Source organism: Palaemon carinicauda, chromosome 27 (genome assembly GCF_036898095.1).
Source record: "Palaemon carinicauda isolate YSFRI2023 chromosome 27, ASM3689809v2, whole genome shotgun sequence".
NCBI lineage: Eukaryota > Metazoa > Arthropoda > Malacostraca > Decapoda > Palaemonidae > Palaemon > Palaemon carinicauda.
In genome coordinates, this window is record NC_090751.1 from 41185241 (window position 1) to 41205577 (window position 20337).

At 40.5% G+C, this 20337-nt stretch overlaps 1 long non-coding RNA gene across 1 annotated transcript in view; it reads right to left on the reverse strand.

Annotated features, from left to right (window-relative positions):
- Nucleotides 1-1297: 1297 nt before the first annotated feature.
- The window catches only part of LOC137621171 (uncharacterized), a 67822-nt gene continuing 48782 nt past the window's right edge, over nucleotides 1298-20337 (reverse strand). Inside the window, exon 3 of the long non-coding RNA XR_011040151.1 lies at nucleotides 1298-1507. This is a non-coding gene — a long non-coding RNA (uncharacterized lncRNA). The remainder of the gene's footprint in view (nucleotides 1508-20337) is intronic.

The window sequence follows — 20337 nt, forward strand, 5'->3', positions numbered from 1 at the left end:
AATAGTGGTTTTCACACGACCCTGGTGTATACACGACATTCACGAGGTACTCGCGCGAGGGTAGTAACCTCTGCATTCCATGCTTTTATTTTTCTCTGGTATATTTGGAAGATTTATATCAGAAAAGGTAGAAAGAAAGATTTTTCACGGGGCGTCAGAGGTCTCTCCCCAGATATAGATTTTTCCTTCGTCAAAATCCCTTATTTATCTTCCTCTTGTTCTTAATTTTTTATAGTTTATAAATGAAATATTTATTTCAATGTTGTTACAGCTCTTCAAATATTTTATTTTGATTGTTAATTACGTCATTTGTAGTTTATTTATTTCCTTGTTTACTTCTGGAGACCTTTGCCTTATAATATTCTGCTTTTCCAACTAGCATTGTAGCTTAGTAAGTAAGTAAGTAAGTAAGTAAGTAAGTAAGTAAGTAAGTAAGTAAGTAAGTAAGTAATAATAATAATAATAATAATTAACCAGCTCACGATGAATCATCTCCTCCTCATAGAGAACAAAGGTTTGTATTTGTGAAGGAGCAATTGTACATTTAAAACCTTAACTAGAGACTAAATAATTTCTTTTTAAACTTCCTCTACATTATAAAACTTTCTAACATTCGTTATTGATTAAAATGATGTCATCAATGTAAGAAGTCACTTAAAAATGATTTGGTAAATTGTTTCGCTATGTTATTTTCCATTCAACTTGGAAGTTTAAGGCTATTAACTGAAAACTATATTTCAGTGCTGGAAGGAAAATTGTAATATCAATCAATTATATCCTATTATAGTAATCAAGCAGCTGGAAAAACAAAGGGGCCCAGGTCAAATTAGTTCATGAATAACTTTTGAACGCATATGAAGTGAGATAAGACTTACAAATAATTAATATTCTTTTTTTTTTTTTGGCTAAAATGTTCACACTTTCAAGGTAATATTATGGCCCCAAAGAAGTATTTAAAATCTATGACCCATAGAAGTATACCATCAAATCCTACATTAGCTACTGCATTATTGATAAGACTTTTAGAGAATTTACCATTTTAGAAATATTTGTATATCTAGAATGACCAGATACTATACGGACGTCAAACTAATAATGTACAGTATAGTAATGACAAAATTTATGACTATCTAACCAAAATATAATTTGAGAACAATCTCACTTCCAAAAGAATTTCTGCATTATTGGACTGTTTTATATACTGTATATAAGTTACATTCCATATATATTTTTTATCTACTCTGTAACCTAACTGAAGTGTAAACTTCTGGAGAAAAAAAAAATAGATTAAATTCTTATCTTTAAACTGGTAGCAGTTAAATATTACAACTTCCATCCCTGTTATCAGCTTTGATTTATATATGGTTAAGTTAATCTTGTGCCATCAGCGTTCCAGTAGCTTGCATCTCCTTCCCATATTATTAGGGGAATCAAGTTGTCCATTTGAAAGTTTTTTATTTACTGGCTTCGGCATTTTCATTTCAAATGTCCCGGTAAACAAACGTATCTGAAAGAAAAGTAAAATATATTTAATCCAAATGTTCTTCATCTGACTTTTGATAATAAATTTGATGCATAAGTCATTTATTTAGTATTATCCATTAGAATAACTAACATATTCAACTTCATCTTTAGAGATCAAGATAACTGACACTTTTAAACCTTAATTCTCAACAAAAACATCTAAAGGAAGAACAACGCTAATAACCAGAGTTCATATATAAAAAAGAAGAAGAATACGACAAAATTCACATTGATTAATGTATGATATGAGATTGGTGCTTTCATGTTAACCCTACTCATTAAAAAATGGTTTTATGAGTAATATTCTTGATGAGGTTACCAGTATCGTCATTGCATTGGTAATATTACATTTGAAGTATTAAAACAGAGAATAAGATTAAAATATCACATTTATGTTTGTGAATGGTATAATCATATTTTTTTCTGGTATAAAAGATGAGGACAACGCTACCTTTTCAAATACTTTAAACTATCTGAAAAGATTTCAATGAACTCCCTGTGTTAGTACTTGGATTCAAAGCCAGGGATTTTTTTCCACGGGGAGTAGGCCTACACCAATTATAGATAAAATGGTCCTCGCAGCTAGTCTCAGACTTGCTTAGTCTGGATATTGATGTGTTGCCAATTAATCGTTTTATGGCACATCCCAAAATGTGAGTTGGTAGACAAAGGGGTATAAATATTCAAATGTATATACTAAGACAGTTTTTTTTTCATTGATATCTTCCAATAGGTGCACAAAGTGAGTACTGTATCAGTATGTTTTATTGATATGGCACATTACTAGGGTAAGAGAGGCTATTCGTCCAAGAAATAAAACTTGGAAAAAAATCCCCTCAGATACAGTACATATCAAAAGTTAATAGATGTTGGACTGAAAGTTGCAAGAAGGGCAGTTGGAACGAGGTCAAGGTAGAAGGATAAAATGAGGACGTAGATAGGGGCCACAGGGAAACTGTGAAAACTGTCAATCCATACCTTTAGTGCACTGCATGAGATGCAATGACAGCAATGTCCCTCGAAAGACAGACACTGAATAAAAGAACAAACATTACAGTAAAGAAGACAACACAACAGTGATGCAGAAATATATCGTATAATCCATTGATTTTATCAATTAAAAGGAAGCCACTGAATTAAAGTGGAGGCAATTCAATCTCGCTAACTAACCCTGCACCATGATACTGCTTTCTGTTTTCCTCATGGTACCAGGTATGAAGTTGGCAAAGATTGTAAACTTCTTTCTTTTACATAGACAAGTATAGCCTTCAAAGTGTAAAAATAGACAATTGTAATTTACACCATTTAGGAGTTTAATATACTGTGCTGAGACCAGCTTTTTAGAACTACACAGCTTTGAAAGTTTATAATTTGAATTTAATCTTATTGGTTCTAATTGTTAGAAACTTTTCTAGTGTTGCCGACATAGTTACAAGAATAGTAAATACTAATATGGATGAGTATAAATATCCAAAATCTGAGAAAGTGCCTATAGTTGCACATTGATTTGAGGTTTTCTGGCATCCTGACATCTAAGGTCATTGATGCCGAACGCTGGTTCTGAAAAGTGCTCTAGATTATCAGGAATTAAGTTTATACAGACATATTTCAAATCTATCCTTTATTTCCAAAGGGATAAATCATTTAATTCTTGAACAACTAACTGGTCATTTGAAAAAAAAAACCAAAGCATTGCCAGACAACCAATTACCACACAGAAAATTATATTTCATGGAGACAACTATTTGTTCTGTTGTAAATGATATGCGGGAAATGATAGATGTGAACAAATGTGGCATCTTGATATGACTCAATCTTAGTGCTACAGTATTTTTTAAAAAGTTGTGCATAAACTTTTACTAAATGATTTACGGTCCATCGGTATTGAAGATCAAGCCTTTGAATATAAAAAAAGACTACTTGGGTGACAGGAACTACTGCATACAAATTGGAAACGCATTCGGCATATGAACCATTAAACAGAGGGGTACCTCAGGGGAAGGTAGAGTGCCCAATATTATTCTGTATCTATACTATCATCTCTCAAAAGTACTGCAGTGGCATGAAGTTAAGTATAAATTATTCACAGATGATACAGTTTTACTTCTCCATAAATGACATTGATGATTCTGCTGAAATTTCAAACTAAATTCTTACCTGTGTTAGGGAATAGATGAAAGTTGAACAACTTGAACTAAATGAAAATAAAATAAACTTATAAATAATTTCAATTTTTCCTAACTATATAAACCTGGAGTTCTTTACAGAAGAGATATATTTCGGTGACAGCTGAAACTAGCCATAAGACTTTTACACGAGGGGTAATTACCCTCTGCTAGTTAGCGGTAAACCAAACACCCTGCTCACACCAGCGCTAGTAACTGAAAGTCACTTTGCAATTGTGGCAGGACTTCCTGGGGCGAGATGATAGCGGGACCAGTATGAGTATAGAGCTCCAGGTTTGTATAGTTAGGAAAAATACAAATTATATCTAAATTACATTTTTTCCGAAACTAAATACCAACCTTTATGCTCTTTACAGTGGAGACTTCCCTTTAGGTGGGTGGAAGTCCAAAAGACCAACTGGCTGGTGACTGACCTGGGGTGCTACTCTGTGATTCACATGAGGTGTTTAGAGGCACCCTGTCACCTCACTAACATTAAGAGTTAACAACCTGGACAATCCGTGCGATGGTGCAATAACTAAGCATTGTGATTTGACAAGGTAAACATAAACTCGAGATTAACAGACACTTAACCTAGACATTGCCTGACTCCACCTCGAATGGAGGTCGGGGATGGATTGATTGATTGATTTACAGTTCTCTGGCATCTTGACATCCAAGGTCATTGAAGCAGACGGAGGTCAGTGACATAGCAAATATATATAAATATATCAGGTTACACAAGGGACAATGTCAGAGGAGGTCAGTTTGAATTTCTCAGTTGCTGAAAACCTCAAGGTACTATCATCAACTCTGATACTAAGAGGAGGCTTGAATAACTCGTGATCGTATAAAAACGGAGAACGGGAAATTCACCTCTCTTACTCGAGCTAACAAAGAAAACGAGAGAAGGGATAACTCATATCTGTAGAACAGGGAACGAGCAGTCTCTGTTTTCGCTCTCAAGGTTACATAATAAAAAACTAACATCACACAATAAAACAAGAACATTAATAAAATTTATTGTTTTTCTTAGTAATAACCAAGAACGAAGAATAACATAACAAAAAAACAAGGATATAGTCTAAATCGAAGCCTCTGAGGCGAGAACAAACTAACAGACTAAATCGCTAAACTTTAATTCGCTATTCTTTAAATCGCTATTCTTCGTAGGTCCAAATTGGACTTGCAAGCAAATAAATACCATAGTAAAAATTAATGATAACAATAAAAGGCCATAAAACGTAAGTGATATAACCAAGATGACAGAGTACCAGATGGGCAAAATTAACTAGAATATTTACCGAAGCGAACATAACCCAAAATGGCTGCCGATACCTCGGCAAGACAATCGCTTCCAAAACTAAAAACCACCATATTGGAAACAGAACAAATGCCCGGTACTGTCAAAAGCTGCCAAAACAAACTATGGTACTTAACATTGGTAAGGGTGAAGTATCAACGTCAGTCATGTTGAATTAACGACAATCACTTCGAAAAACACTGGGCAAAACACTTATAAACTTTGCTGGCAAGTCCAACACAGAAGGATAACCTAGTGAGCGCGAGTGGTGGGTGTCGGTAGGGTAACCCAACTGTATTCTCTAGGGCCTGTCACGGCCCTCCCCCTTTGATGAAGGGATTATCTAAATGGAAGACAGCCTGTGAATAGTGTTTTACAAACGCCCTTGTTAGATATACGACACCAACAAGGTGCTCGCGCGAGGGTTGTAACCTCTGCATTCCATGCTTTTAATTTTCTCTGGTATATTTGGAAGATTTATATCAGAAAAAGTACAAAGAAGGACTTTTTCGCCGGCCGTCACAGGTTCGACCCAGAAATATATAAATATATCAGGTTACACAAGGGACAATGTCAGAGGAGGTCAGTTTGAATTTCTCAGTTGCTGAAAACCTCAAGAGGGGAGAATGAAGTATGAAGAGGCCAGTCACCTGTACATTCATTCTAAGCTTACTACTGGGTAACATCTGTCCTCAACTGACTGCTAATCATCCTACAAGGGAGCTGGGGTGTTTTTGAACACATTTTGTGCAGCCACAGCAGAATCTATCTAAACAGTATCTAGGTTCCTATGGGTTATGTCTTGATGGAAGCAGGGTGTGAAAGTAATATGGTATTTTTATTATAAAATAAATTTCTAAATATACTTACCTGGTAGTTACATATATATAGCTTAAATCCTGCGTTTCAACGAGGCACGACAGAAATTCAAATTTCGCGGCGATCACTGCCATGACAGTACGTGGTCATACATGAGCGCCATCTCCCATAGGTTACCAGAATCATACCTAACATTCTTCAGAAATTCCATGCCACTGTTTTCAGAGGGGAGGAGGGAAGGCCCTTTTATACATGTAACTACCAGGTAAGTATATTCAAAAAGTTATTTTATAATAAAAATACCATTTTTAAATATGTAACTTCCCTGGTAGTTACATATATATAGCTGATTGACACCATTGATGGTGGGTCGAAAACCTCATCCAATTGGGAATTCGTATAATTATTAATAGCTACAATTAGTAGTACTAACAGTCTGGTTCTTACCTGATAAGGAAGCTGGCTTCACAATTATCCTGCCTCATTTTGCCTGCGTTCCGTAAGAGACTCGGTGATCCACTCAGGGGGCTTTAAAAGTCTCTGAGGGGCTGCCACAAGGTCCTCGACCTTAGCGGGGCTAGACCTCCACCCTTGCAAACCTGGCATAGCCATGGATACTGAATCTGACCACCTACTCCAAAATGTTTTAAAAAACACTAAAAATAAACTAACTTGACTTGCATCCCAGACTGTGGAAGATTGCGACAACCTTCACAGACAACCTGTGAACACAAATACAAGAAAAAAGGCAAGGGTATATAATAAGTTATAGGGAAGAGGCAGTAGACCCTTCTCCAACTACGACGCCGGAGGTAACGTGCGAACCCAGGGAACAGAAATCCTCACACTGGGTCTGTACATCTTTGAGATAGTAGTCTGCGAAGATTGATTTACTTCGCCAGAACGTAGCCTCTAAAATTGACTTCATTGATTTATTATGCTTGTAAGCCATAGAAGTTGCAACTGCTCTAACCTCATGTGGTTTCACCTTAAGGATAGGGAAACTCTTTTCCTCACAATTCTGGTGAGCTTCTCTTATCAAGTCCTTGATGAAAAAAGCTAAAGCATATTTTGATAATGGTAAAGCGGGTTTTTTAACAGAACACCAGAGGTTGTCTGTTTGTCCTCTCAGGTTTTTGGACGAGTGCAGATAAAATTTTAAAGCCCTTACTGGACAAAGGCCTCTCTCCTTCTCACGCCCAACTTAGTGAGATAGCCCTAGGATGTTAAAAGACCTAGGCCAAGGTCGAGAAGGATTCTCATTTTTCGCTAGAAAGCCCAGCTGAAGGGAGCAAACGTTAACGAACCCTTGCGAGCGTTAGCAAACTCTTGCGAGCGTTAGCAAACTCTGGCAAGAATTAGCAAACTCTGGCGAGAATTAGCAAACTCTGGAGAGAATTAGCAAACTCTGGCGAGAATTAGCAAACTCTGGCGAGAATTAGCAAACTCTGGCGAGCATTAGCAAACTCTGGCGAGCATTAGCAAACTCTGGTGAGCATTAGCGAACTCTTGTGAGCGTTAGCGAACTCAGGCATACGCGCGAACATTAACAAGGTGAGTATCATCTCACACCTGTAAAGATAGGTACAGGTAAGGTGTGAGCACCTGTGGGTGCAAGTGAGTATGTGCTACAGAAGTAGATTGTAACCGAGGCAACAGCAAGCTGGAGCTCTGTGCGCTGGCAAGTTGGGTCTCGGAAGATCATTAACGAGGCGAGTGTTGACTAACACCTGTTACGATAAGTACAGATAAGTATGCGCATGCTACCTAAGTAGATTGTACCTGAAGCGACAGGAAGCTGAAGCTCTGTGCACTGGTGAGTAGGGTCTCGCAAGCTAATTATGGGTACTACGGCAAGCAACCCTTCATTAGGCATAGGAGAACGGCCACCCACCTCACTAGCGCTCAGTGATGGGTGCACAATACTGTACACAACTTCTCGAGGCTCGGGTCTGCGCTAACACACACCAAAGTGGTATGGACAAAATCGCTCTTACACGACTGCCTCCCGCAGGAATGAATGAATGAATGAATGAATGAATGATTTAAAGTTTTCAGGCATCCTGACATCTAAGGTCATTGACGCAGGTAACATTTAATTTATGTATACAAAAATAAAAAATTAAATAAAATAAAAAATTAAAGAGTATTCAGTTAAAATCATAAAAATTGAATGTCATGAAAGTTAAATATTTTTCAGAAGACCTGCTTCTGAAATAAATCTAAAAATGTTATTTTCATTAGTAAAATAAATTTTTGAATATACTTACCTGATGATCATGTAGCTGTCAACTCTGTTGCCCGACAGAAATCTACGGTCGGGATACGCCAGCGATCGCTATACAGGTGGGGGTGTACACAACAGCGCCATCTGTGAGTAGGTACTCAAGTACTTCTTGTCAACAAGAACTCAATTTTCTCCTCGGTCCACTGGTTCTCTATGGGGAGGAAGGGCGGGTCCTTAAATTCATGATCATCGGGTATGTATATTCAAAAATTTATTTTACTAATGAAAATAACATTTTTCAATATTAAACTTACCCGATGATCATGTAGCTGATTCACACCCAGGGTGGTGGGTGGAGACCAGCATACATGTTAACAAAGAAGCTAAGTATCCCGAATCTTATTTTAGCCGTTATTCAAAATAACAAACATAAAATAAATAAGTACCTGGTAAGGAAGTCGACTTGAACCATTACTCTGCCTTTTTAAGTACGTCTTCCTTACTGAGCCTAGCGATCCTCTTAGGATGCTGAGCGACTCCTAGGTGCTGAAGTATGAAGGGCTGCAACCCATACTAAAGGACCTCATCACAACCTCTAATCTAGGCGCTTTTCAAGAAAGAATTTGACCACCCGCCAAATCAACCAGGATGCGGAAGGCTTCTTAGCCTTCCGGACAACCCAGAAATATTTCAAGAGAAAGATTAAAAAGGTTCTGGAATTAGGGAATTGTAGTGGTGGAGCCCCCACCACTACTGCACTCGTTGCTACGAATGGTCCCAGAGTGTAGCAGTTCTCGTAAAGAGACTGGACATTCTTAAGATAAAAGATGCGAACACTGATTAGCTTTTCCAAAAGGTTGTGTCGAAAATATTTTGCAGAGATCTGTTTTATTAAAAGGTCACGGAAGTTGTGATAGCTCTAACTTCGTGTGTCCTTACCTTCAGCCAAGCTTGGTCTTCCTCATTCAGAAGGGAATGAGCTTCTCGTATTAACAGTCTGAAAATAATAGGATAAAGAATTCTCTGACATAGGCAAAGATGAATTCTTAACTGAACACCATAAAGCTTCAGACGGGCCTCGTAAAGGTTTTTAAATAGAACTTAAGAGCTCTTACAGGACATAATACTCTTTCTAGTTCATTTCCAACCATACGATAAGTTTGGAATAACGAACGATATTGGTCAAGGCCGAGAAGGCAGCTCGTGTTTGGCTAGAAAACCAAGATGTAGAACATGTAGCAGTTTCGGATGAAAATCCGATGTTCTTGCTGAAGGCATGAATCTCACTGACTCTTTTAGCTGTGGTTAAGCATATCAGGAAAAGAGTCTTAAAGGTGAGATCTTTCAGGGAGGCTGATTGAAGTGGTTCGAACCTGTCTAACATAAGGAATCTTAGAACCACGTCTAAATTCCAACCAGGTGTAACCAAACGACGCTCCTTCGTGGTCTCAAAAGACTTAAGGAGGTCCTGTAGATCTTTATTGTTGGAAAGATCTAAGCCTCTGTGACGGAAGACTGATGCCAACATGCTTCTGTAACCCTTGAAAGTGGGAGCTGAAAGAGATCGCTCTTTCCTCAGATATAAGAGGAAGTCAGCTATATGAGTTACAGAGGTACTGGTCGAGGATACGGATACTGACTTGCACCAGTTTAGGAAGATTTCCCACTTCGATTGGTAGACTCTAAGGGTGGATGTTCTCCTTGCTCTAACAATCGCTCTGGTTGCCTCCTTCGAAAAAACCTCTAGTTCTCGAGAGTCTTTCGATAGTCTGAAGGCAGAGAGACGAAGAGCGTGGAGGCCTTGGAGTACCTTCTTACGCGTGGCAGACGTAGCAGGTCCACCCTTAGGGGAAGAGTTCTGGGAACGTCTACTAGCCATCGAAGTACCTCGGTAAGTTATTCTCTCGCGGGCCAGAGGGAAGCAACTAGTGTCAACTTTGTCCCATCGTGAGAGGCAAACTTCTGCAGTACCTTGTTGACAATCTAGAACGGAGGGAATGCATATAGATCTAGATGAGACTAATCTAGTAGAAAGGCATCTAAAAGCACCACTGCTGGGTCCGGGATAGGTGAGCAAAGTATTGAGAGCCTCTTGGACATCGAGGTTGCGAAGAGATCTATGGTTGGCTGGCCCCAGGTGACCCAAAGTCTCTTGCATACATCTCTGTGGAGGGTCCAATATGTTGGAATTATTGTCCCTTCCTACTGAGACAAACTGCTAAGACATTCAAGTTGCCTTGGAAGAAATTGTTACTAGTGAAAAGTCTAGACCTGTTGAACAGGAGAGGAGGTCACTAGCGAACTCGCACCATGTCAGAGAGTAGGTCCCTCCTTGCTAGGAGATGAACATCAAAGCAGGGAGTTGTCCGTGTTGACCTCCATTACTTTGTCTTGAAGGAGAGACCTGAAGCTTTTCCAGGTCAGACGTACTGCCAGAAGCTTCTTGCAGTTAAAATGCATTGTCCTTTGACTCGAGTTCCATAATCCCGAGCATTCCCTACCGCCTAAGGTCGCACCCCAGCCTACGTCCGATGCGTCTGAGAAGAGAACGTGGTTGGGAGTCTGAACAGTCAGGGGAAGACCCTATAAAAGGTTGATAAAGTCCTTTCCTCAGGTTAGACCAGACTTATCTTCCGGAAACCGGGATCGAGACCGCTTCTAGCGTCTTGTCCTTTTCCAGTGAAGAACTAGATGTAACCGAAGAGGACGGAGGTGTAGTCTTCCAAGTGACACCAATTGAACCACGGATGACAGTGTCCTAACCAGACTCATCCACAGCCTGACAGGGCCGTATTCCTTCTTCAGCATCTTCTGGATGGATAGCAGGGCTGGGGATTGATCTTCTTGTTCAGCCATGTTCTCATCAGAGGGTTCATCATCCGAAACTGATGAGGAAACGGCAACGGAGTGGGCAACGTCTGACTCGCTGAATCCGGTCGCACTGGTGGATGCGTGACTGAGCCGGACACAAGATCATGGTACTGCTGCACAGTCTGTGAACTGCCAACCATGGGGATGCGAGGAAGTACAGCGACAACCCGAAACTGTCTAGACTGTCTGGGTAGTACAGACAACCCCTTATCGGGTTGCTGAGGTTGCCGCACTGCGTCACAACAAGTCACCTCTGCTGGTTGTTGACCGTCTTCCCAGTGACACACTGAACGTCCACAACCACCTCCGAGAGTAGCTTAACGTCAACATGCGACTGGCAACCCACACTGGGTCGCACCGGTGGAGGAACCATCTCAACTGGCGGACGCGAGTAGGATACCTCAGCGTCAACAGGGCGTACAACCAACCGGTAGGAAGGTCGTTGGCAAGAAGGTTCTTCTCCGTAAAAAATCCTCTATCAAGGACTAAGCTTGGACTGCATGTCTTGCAACAAAGCCCAAGGTCTATGGGAGCAGGTGAGGCAACAGACGGGGTTAGCGACTGAAGCGGAACCATTTACCCTCCCTGGAAGCATGTTATGCTTAAATTAAAGTCCATAGGAGGCTAAGCAGCTTAAGGCTCCTCTCCAAATGACAGAGTCCTCAAGGGAATATCAGAAGGAGGGAGAACAGCACTTTCTCATCTACAGGAACCATATCCGAGAAAAGCTAGGTTCTCTCAGTGAGGGTTTCACTGGTGCAAAAGCAGCAGACCAGAAGGCAACGTTATGAAACTGCTTGACAGTCTGTGAACTGTCAAAAACTGAACTGTCAACCACAACAGGAGCGTGAGGACATACAGCACTGGTGTATAAGTAGCAGACCAGAAGGCAACGTCATGTAACTGTTTGACAGTCTGTGAGTTGACAACAACCAAAGTTGTGTGGGGAAGCCTCAACTCCTGACTGACTAGTTAGCTGCGGGCGAGTGGCGGTAACCACAGTGTGTTGCGGAGGCTGACACACCGTGTCAAAACACGGCAGCTTGTGGTAGCTCACGCACGGCAACGGAGTGCTCTGTGTGTGGGAGTCATCATACATCTGGCAGGGTTGACTGTGCATGGGTGGAAGAGCTCTCACAACAAGAGTGTGAGAGCAGGAAGCCATGCCGGGCGCACAACCATGGGAGGTGTAGGCCCACGGGTGCATCGTCAACCTTCTCCACAGTCGTGGGAGCTGGCAACAACAAAAGCAGAGGGCTGGTGTGTGGGAGGGGCTGCGGTGGGTTGTGGAGCATGCTGTATGGTATGCGGAGCATGCTGTAAGGTATGCGGCGCATGCTGCATGGTCTGCGGAGCATGCTGTAAGGTATGCGGCGCATGCTGCATGGGTTGCGGAGAATGCCGCATAGTGCTGGAACCCGGCAGCTCTACAGAACCTTCCCACTGCTGATGCGGTAGCTCACGCATGTTAACAGAAGGTGCAGCAAGAACATGCGTCTGGCAGGGTGGACTGCGCATCGGTGGTGGAGCTCTCACAGGTGGAGTGTGGGAGCAGGCAGCCGCAGTATCTGCTGAGCGCACAACCTCGGCGGGTTGTAGGTTAACAGGTGCATTGTCAACCTTCCAGCACGATACTCCTGCATGAAGGAGCAAGCTGAGACTGTATAGTCTGCAGCATGGACCACTAGGATCTATGAAAGACAACAACAAACGGAGCTACTGTCCGTTGTGACTGAGGGTCTAAAACAGCTGGTGCGGCAACAGACGGAGTTACTGCCTGTTGCGGTACCACCTTGCCTCTCTTGGGAGGTGTGCAGTTGTCGTACTGCAGCGAGTCCGAACTGACCCAGTGGCTACACCTAGGCCGTTGGACTTGCGCGGAAGGGACCGACTTGCACTTAAAAGCTGCAAGATTTGGTCCATGGTTTCTGCGAGAAACCTCTTCCGCAGACGAGGAATAAATGGGCTCTCTCGTCTTTGTGTGGGTGGGGTGATCACGTCGGCAACGTGTGTAGATACACCCGCAACCACGGAGGGAAACGTCTGTTCGTCGATCAAGACCTGTGGAACCCATAAGTCCTTCGACATTACTTCTCCCCTGGGCTTGGGAGCTTGTAAGAGGTATCGGACAAGGTGAACAACTGGCACGAACAAACGAACCCTCGAACGCAACACTGTAACACTTTGCGCATATCACTTCATCACTTTTGATTTTCTGTTTGCACTTATTTCACTGAACTCGAAACTTTAAGTGATTTGTACCTGAAACACGCAATCCTATCCTTCATTAAAAGGTAGTAATTGCGAAAACAGTTTTACAATGTAACAGAAAAACATAATGAAAGATAAAGAATTCAGTGGCTGGAAAAAGAGACTAAACACTCGATCAAATAAACTACGTTTAAAATCTCTCACCGCATAAAGCCTGGGAACAAGAATAAAACTCTAGAAACGTTTTACCTTCTTCCCCTATAGCGACTAGGGAGAAGAGTAAAAAACGAGAACAACGTTACCCGCTTGAACGAAACGTTTATTCTCCTCTCTCTCCCTCCGTCTCTATCTCTCTCTCTCTCTCTCTTGACTTAGAACCTGAGAGATGAGCCCAATTATATATCGTTAAAACATATTATTTGTTAAAGGAAAAAAACTGAAAGGTTTTCCAAATAAAAGGTTCCTTTATTAGAATTAAAACCATTTAAGCTAAGAAAGAATGAACGAAACGCTAGAATCGGTTTACTCTTACTGCAACGTGAAACCGTGAAATACTCTCTCTCTATCGTAACGATAGAGCGCATGTTGAACGTTCTGAACGTCAACAACTGCGGAGACTAAACTGAACGTTAGTTCATCTTTGAAAACAGTACGAGACTATCAAAAAAATTCTTTCAAAAACATTAAAATTAAAATAGCATAAATTCTTAACAGGAAATACGATATGACGGGCTCAATGTTAATTAACTTCGGTTCCAAGTAAGGACCGCCTACTATTAGGAAAGGTCGCATATAAACAAACATAAAAATTAAGTTTTATAAGTTTATAATAAATGGAAAGTTAATCGAAGAGGCCTATAAATGGCGGAGAGATATAAACTAAATCTATAACTTTGTTAAGCAAAATTACCAAAAACCTAAACACACTTCCGTCTAAGGGAAGGGTCGGTCATAAAAAGTGAAAGAGAGTCTATACTCTCTTCGACACCAACACTTCCGTCTAAGGGAAGGGTCGGCCATTTAAAAGTGAAAGAGAGTCCATACTCTCTTCGTCACCATAATTAAATCTATCCAAAACGAGTTCAAGTTTTGAAATGAAGATAAAACCCCTGCATAGCGAAAGCTCAAAACTGGAATAGTGTACTTCACCAAAAAGTTGTGAAAACAAATCCAGTTAGGGACGGCGTATTAGTAGGTCTTGCCGGTGGCACGACAGAGGAAAAATTGAGTTCTTGTTGACAAGAAGTACTTGAGTACCTACTCACAGATGGCGCTGTTGTGTACACCCCCACCTGTATAGCGATCGCTGGCGTATCCCGACCGTAGATTTCTGTCGGGCAACAGAGTTGACAGCTACATGATCATCGGGTAAGTTTAATATTGAAAAATGCCACTTGCATGGTATGACACCTCATTTCCAAGAATCTTGGCAAGGATGAACCTGCCACCCTCACCTCGAGCCTCAAACAAATATCTATTCCGCAAGTTGTTATAATTGGGGCATTCGGTTAACAAATGCCTTACTGTTAGAGGTACTAAACAGTTGTCACAATACGGTTGGTGTTGGCCCTTCAGCAGAAACTCATGTGTCAACCGAGTGTGACCAATACGGAGACGACAAAGAGACGTCTCCCATTTACGGGGCATCATATTATACCTCCAAGGAGATATGTCATTTGTTACTTCCCTCATTTTATTGCCATCTTGACTATCCCATTGCTGTTGCCAATTATTGCAAACCAATTTCTTGATGTCAGGTAAGAAATCATTACAGGGAATGGGATACCTTCTTGGCAGCAACTCGGATGCAGCCTCCTTAGCCAGCGAATCTGCCTTCTCATTCCCGGACACACCTACATGTGCTGGAACCCAACAAAATTGAACTGTTATACCTCTCCGTCCAATAAGGAAAAGCCATTCTAAAATCTTTAAAACTAAAGGGTTATTAGAATTAAAAACTTCCATAGCTTGAAGGACACTCCTTGCATCACTAAAAATTGTAAAATTACCCTCCTTCTCCAACGCTATTTTCTCAATAGCGGTTAATATGCCACACAGTTCAGCAGTAAATATGGAAGCGGTCAGAGGAAGTGCACCTCTACAATTAAAACCATTACTATGTACTCCAAATCCAACGCCAGCATCAGATTTGGAGCCATCAGTATAGATAAAAGTTGATCCTCTATGTTCTTTAACATGTTCATTAAAAAGAGACCTGGCTTCTAGGTCTGACATATTCTTCTTATCTCCAATAAAATATTTACAAAAAGATGTCTCTGGTAACTTCCATGGAGGCGTTGATGATACCTTGAATGGAAGTACCTTATTTCTAATTATATCCAGACTATTTAATAATCGTTTCACCCGAAAGCCATAAGGTTGAGGAGATTTTGGGTGCAACTCAAAGTATGATGCGTGTCTTACAAGGCTTGCAGTCTGAAAGGCTAGAGAGTTAGGGAGTCTTTGCAATCTAAACCAATACCGAAGAATGGAAGACATTCGGTAAAGGTCTAGAGGTAACTCTCCAGCATCAACAAGGAGACTTGGGATAGGCGAGGTTTTAAAAGCTCCAGTAGACAATCTAATACCTGCATGATGTATCAAATCTAATATTTTTAACCGGCTTGGGGGGGCTGAAGAATATACCTCACAACCATAACTAATTTTGGAAAAAATCAAGGCCTTGTATAATTTTAAAATAGTATTGCGGTCTGCCCCCCATGATGTATGGGACAATACTTTTAAGATATTCAGAGCTTCAACACATTTAGCTTTTAGCGCTTTTAGGTGAGAAACCCATGTAAGTCTACAGTCAAATATCAAACCTAAAAATTTGGTTTCCGATACACATGGTATCTGTTGACCTTTAATGTATATATCCGGGTCTGGATGTACTCCCCGGATACGACAAAAATGGACAATGGTAGTTTTACTTGTTGAGAACTTAAATCCATTCATGTCAGCCCACTGGATATTTTTATCAATAGAGAGTTGGATTTTTCTCTCAACCATTGCTATTCTAGTGCCAGCAAATGATATTGAGAGATCATCCACAAATAATGTTGAGAGAACATCCTGGGAATGGCTGAGGAAATCCCATTAATTGCTAGTGCAAAAAGGGTTATACTCAGCACACTACCCTGAGGAACTCCTTCTTCCTGGCACTTACTCTCTGATAGTTTCCCCCACTCTCACTTGAAAAACTCTACGTGAAAGAAATGCCAGAATAAACAGTGGCCGCTCTCCTCTCAATCCCAATTCATGAATGGTTTTAAGAATACCATATCTCCATGTGGTATCATATGCCTTTTCAAGGTCAAAAAATACTGTAACATGGTGCTGTTTGGAAGCAAAGGCTTCACAAATAGAAGACTCAAGTCGTATCAACACATCAGTCGTTGAGTGCATTTTTCGGAATCCACATTGAATCGGTGATAAAATACCTTTCTTTTCAAGGTACCATATCAGCCTTGCATTGACCATCTTCTCCATGATTTTACATAAACAAGATGTCAATGCAATAGGACGATAGTTTGCTGCTAAAAACTTGTCTTTACCGGGTTTTAAAAAGGCTAAAATAATGGATAGTTCCCAAACACTTGGGTAACTATGATCATGCCATATTCTATTAATAATGCTTAAAATAAATAGCTTTGTAATAAAATGTACATGTTTAATCATTGCATATGGAATTCCATCGGGTCCAGGGGCTGTATCGTTGCAATGAGCAAGTGCGGAATCAAATTCTTTTTCAGTGAAAGGAGAATTATACGACTCTTCCCTTCTTGTTGCAAAATTTAAAATTTTCTTTTCTTCAGTGCTCCTATACTGGTGACCAGGGGCTCCTTCACACTTGCTGGATACATTTGAAAAATGATTAGCCAGGGCATTGCTAACTTCATTTGCTTCAGTTACATACTGGCCATTCACCTTCAATACTGGTGGTGGGTTGAGGGTGAATTTGCCAGCTATCTTTTTTACTTTCCTCCACACAGAAGATGGTGGTGTTCTACTGTTAATGGAGGAAACAAAAGACATCCATGACTGGCGCCTTGCTTCTTTCATGGCACGACGGAACTGTGCTCTACATTTCTTGTACATAGTTAAATTCTCATCAGTTCTGCGTCTACGCAATCGTGTTAGAGATCTTCTTGTGGCTCTGAGGAGTGCAGTTATTTCTGAAGACCACCACGGGACTGGTCGTCGTTTGAATAACCCTGTTGTTTTGGGAATTGAATTGACTCCTGCTGTATGAAGAGTTCCATTCAGTAGGTCTATGGCATATTCAACACTTTCAAAATGTTCTGCTCTCCCTTCGATTTCACTTAGCTCGGAAAATTTAACCCAGTCTGCCTTGTCTAGATTCCAACGTGGCGATCTTTGCATAGGCAGATCCTTGTTGGTGTTTATAATGATTGGTGCATGATCACTAGTATGCCAATCATCTAATGTCCTCCAATCAAAATCAAGAAGGCAGTTAGAGCTTGCAATTGAAAGGTCAATGCATGACAAAGTACCTGTCTGAACATGGAAGTGTGTGGGGTCTCCTGTATTAAGGAGTCCCACATCCTCATTCTCCACAATTGATGAGATAATATTGCCCCTTATGTTGGCCAAAACATCACCCCATAAAGGATGTCTACCATTCATATCTCCCAGTAAGAGAAAAGGTTTAGGGAGTTGTTGAATGACCTCTGCTAAATCATCATATAAATTATCATTTGGAGGTAAGTACAGAGAGCATATTGTATATTTTCTCCCTATATCAATCTGTACAACAACTGCCAGCAGGGTTGTACGTATAGACATAGATATTTGAGGAACATCTCGACGAATGTACACGAGACTTCCGCCATGGCTCCCTGCTTGTTGATTATATGGTGTTCTATAGCTAATCTCGAGGACTAGGAGTGTTAGAATCAAGCATAGTTTCCTGTAGACATACAATTATGGAGGAATGCTCATGAATTAGGAGCTTAAGTTCTTCATATTTCGCCCTCAAACCCTGACAGTTCCATTGCAAAATGGAGGAGAAAACTATGGATTATTTCTGGAAGACATCTTGGATGAGGTCTTCCTATTAGCAGTTTTTAATCTAACATTATTACCTGTAGGTTTCTTCAGAGGTGGTCTTGTTATGTTGGGTTTTACGTTTGTGTTTTTCTTTGTATCCTTTTGATCTATTTGTTGAGGTGGATGGTGGACCTCAACTTGAATTTCTGATTTATTCAGTTTATCTTCTGGTTCATTAGAAACATCAACAGACAAAACATCAAATTTATTTGATGTCATAACCTTAACGTTTCTAATGGAGGGTGGAGAGAGATGGAGGTCTCTCTCTTTTACGATTAATAGATGGTGGGATTCGAGGTTTTTGCATCTTTCCCACTACAGGTGCATCAGGTAAGTTAGTCTTAAGTGGAACCTCCATCAGATCAGGCAAGGACATGGCCTGAGAGAGGTTTGTATTATGTTTTGTAATGGCGGCTGAAGGCTGTACAGCAATGGGCAATGACCTAGTGTTAATACACCGTGGTAAAGCCTCAGGAGGTAATATGGTTACCTCGTTATTTGACATTTTGTCAGATAGTATACTTTTTTTAAGCTATTGGCAGTGCTAGGTTGGTTTGATTTTAATGCCTTAGCATATGTATTTGATTCATTTAATAGTCTTTTGGCATGGGTCACACTTATATGTTCTAAGTTTCATTTGTTGAGGGCAGCTTCCTCCAACTTATATAGCTTGCAGCTCTTGTCTGTGGATTTGTGATTCGAGCTGCAATTTAAACACCTGGCTCCAAGTGCACATTCTCCAAGGTAAGATTTGGAGCAAATACCACACATCTTCTCATTTTTGCAAACTTTGGACGGGTGCCCAAATTTAAAACAATTAAAGCATTGCAATGGCTTCTGCTTGAAGGGTCTTACTTTAATCCTTTCGTTCTCGATAATAATATGAAAAGGTACATCAGCATCCTGGAACGTAAGGATTATCATTGATGTACCTGGGACTTTGTGAACTTTCCATACATTTAATGGATACATGGACAGTATCTCCTCCTCTGTAAAATCATTTAGATCTCTGTTAAAAAGTACGCCCCTTCCGTAGCTAAAATTTAGGTGGGGTTTGACATCTAACTTAATGTCATCATTACTTATTTTCATATTGGACAATATTACCGACTGTGTACTGGATTTGGCATGGATAAGGAAACTATTTTTTCCGAAATGAGATATATCGCCTGGTGCAATAGTTCCTACTTTTTTCTGAATCAATTTGCATATTTTAAAATAATTCCCTGTAACCCCCTTTGATTCAGCTATAAGCCACATCGGTAGTTTAGGATTTCTCTGGGAGTTCATAACTAAATCTGCGTCTTTTCCCAACTAATCGGCAGGCCTATACACATCCAAATCTTTTGGTACCTAATCACAGAGAGCAGCCGCGACATTCAAGTTATCAATTTTAATATTATTCAAGTTACTTATTGCACTAAGTGTTTCGTCATAACTACTATAAGATATCGATGAATCCCAAGTTTCAGCTTCAAGTTTCATCCTTATTTCTTTTATGCATCCATAGCATTCAAATGCTTTACATAGATCATCATAATTTCTCTTTATTGAAATTTGTGTAACATGAAGGATTCGAAGTTTCCTCTTGTTACCCAAATTATTCGATTTTGAAATATAAGTAGAATGGTCCTTTCCCATTCCGAGGTCATCAACAGAACTTTCCCTTATCACATTAGCAGAGGTCGTCAACAGTGCCGGGGGAGAGTCAGCGTATCCAGGGGATGGGGGTTCGTTACTTAAAAAATCCATTAGACGAGAGAGAGAGAAAAGGGTTAATTTGATGTACCTGCTCGAGAATGTTAGGCCATCACACGTCAGAAAGGAGATTTGCACTCTCCAACTATTGGCACAATGAGAGTATACTTCCCAGATGGTCCACTCCATACCCTACCCGAAGGATAGCATCAAAACAGATATAGAGGCACAGGTGTAAGCTGAACCTGCCTGTTAGGACTGAGACCAAGAAATTATGGAATCATCCTCCCCATATCTGTAATGACAGGCTTCCGGCAAAAGCCGAGAGTCCTACCCCAAGCATTGGATCCCCCTGGATTCCGAAGACCCAACACTTGAGAATAGTTCCGCCAAAAAGGTCCAAACCATCTTCAGGATGGCTGAAATCATCCAATACTCTCACATAT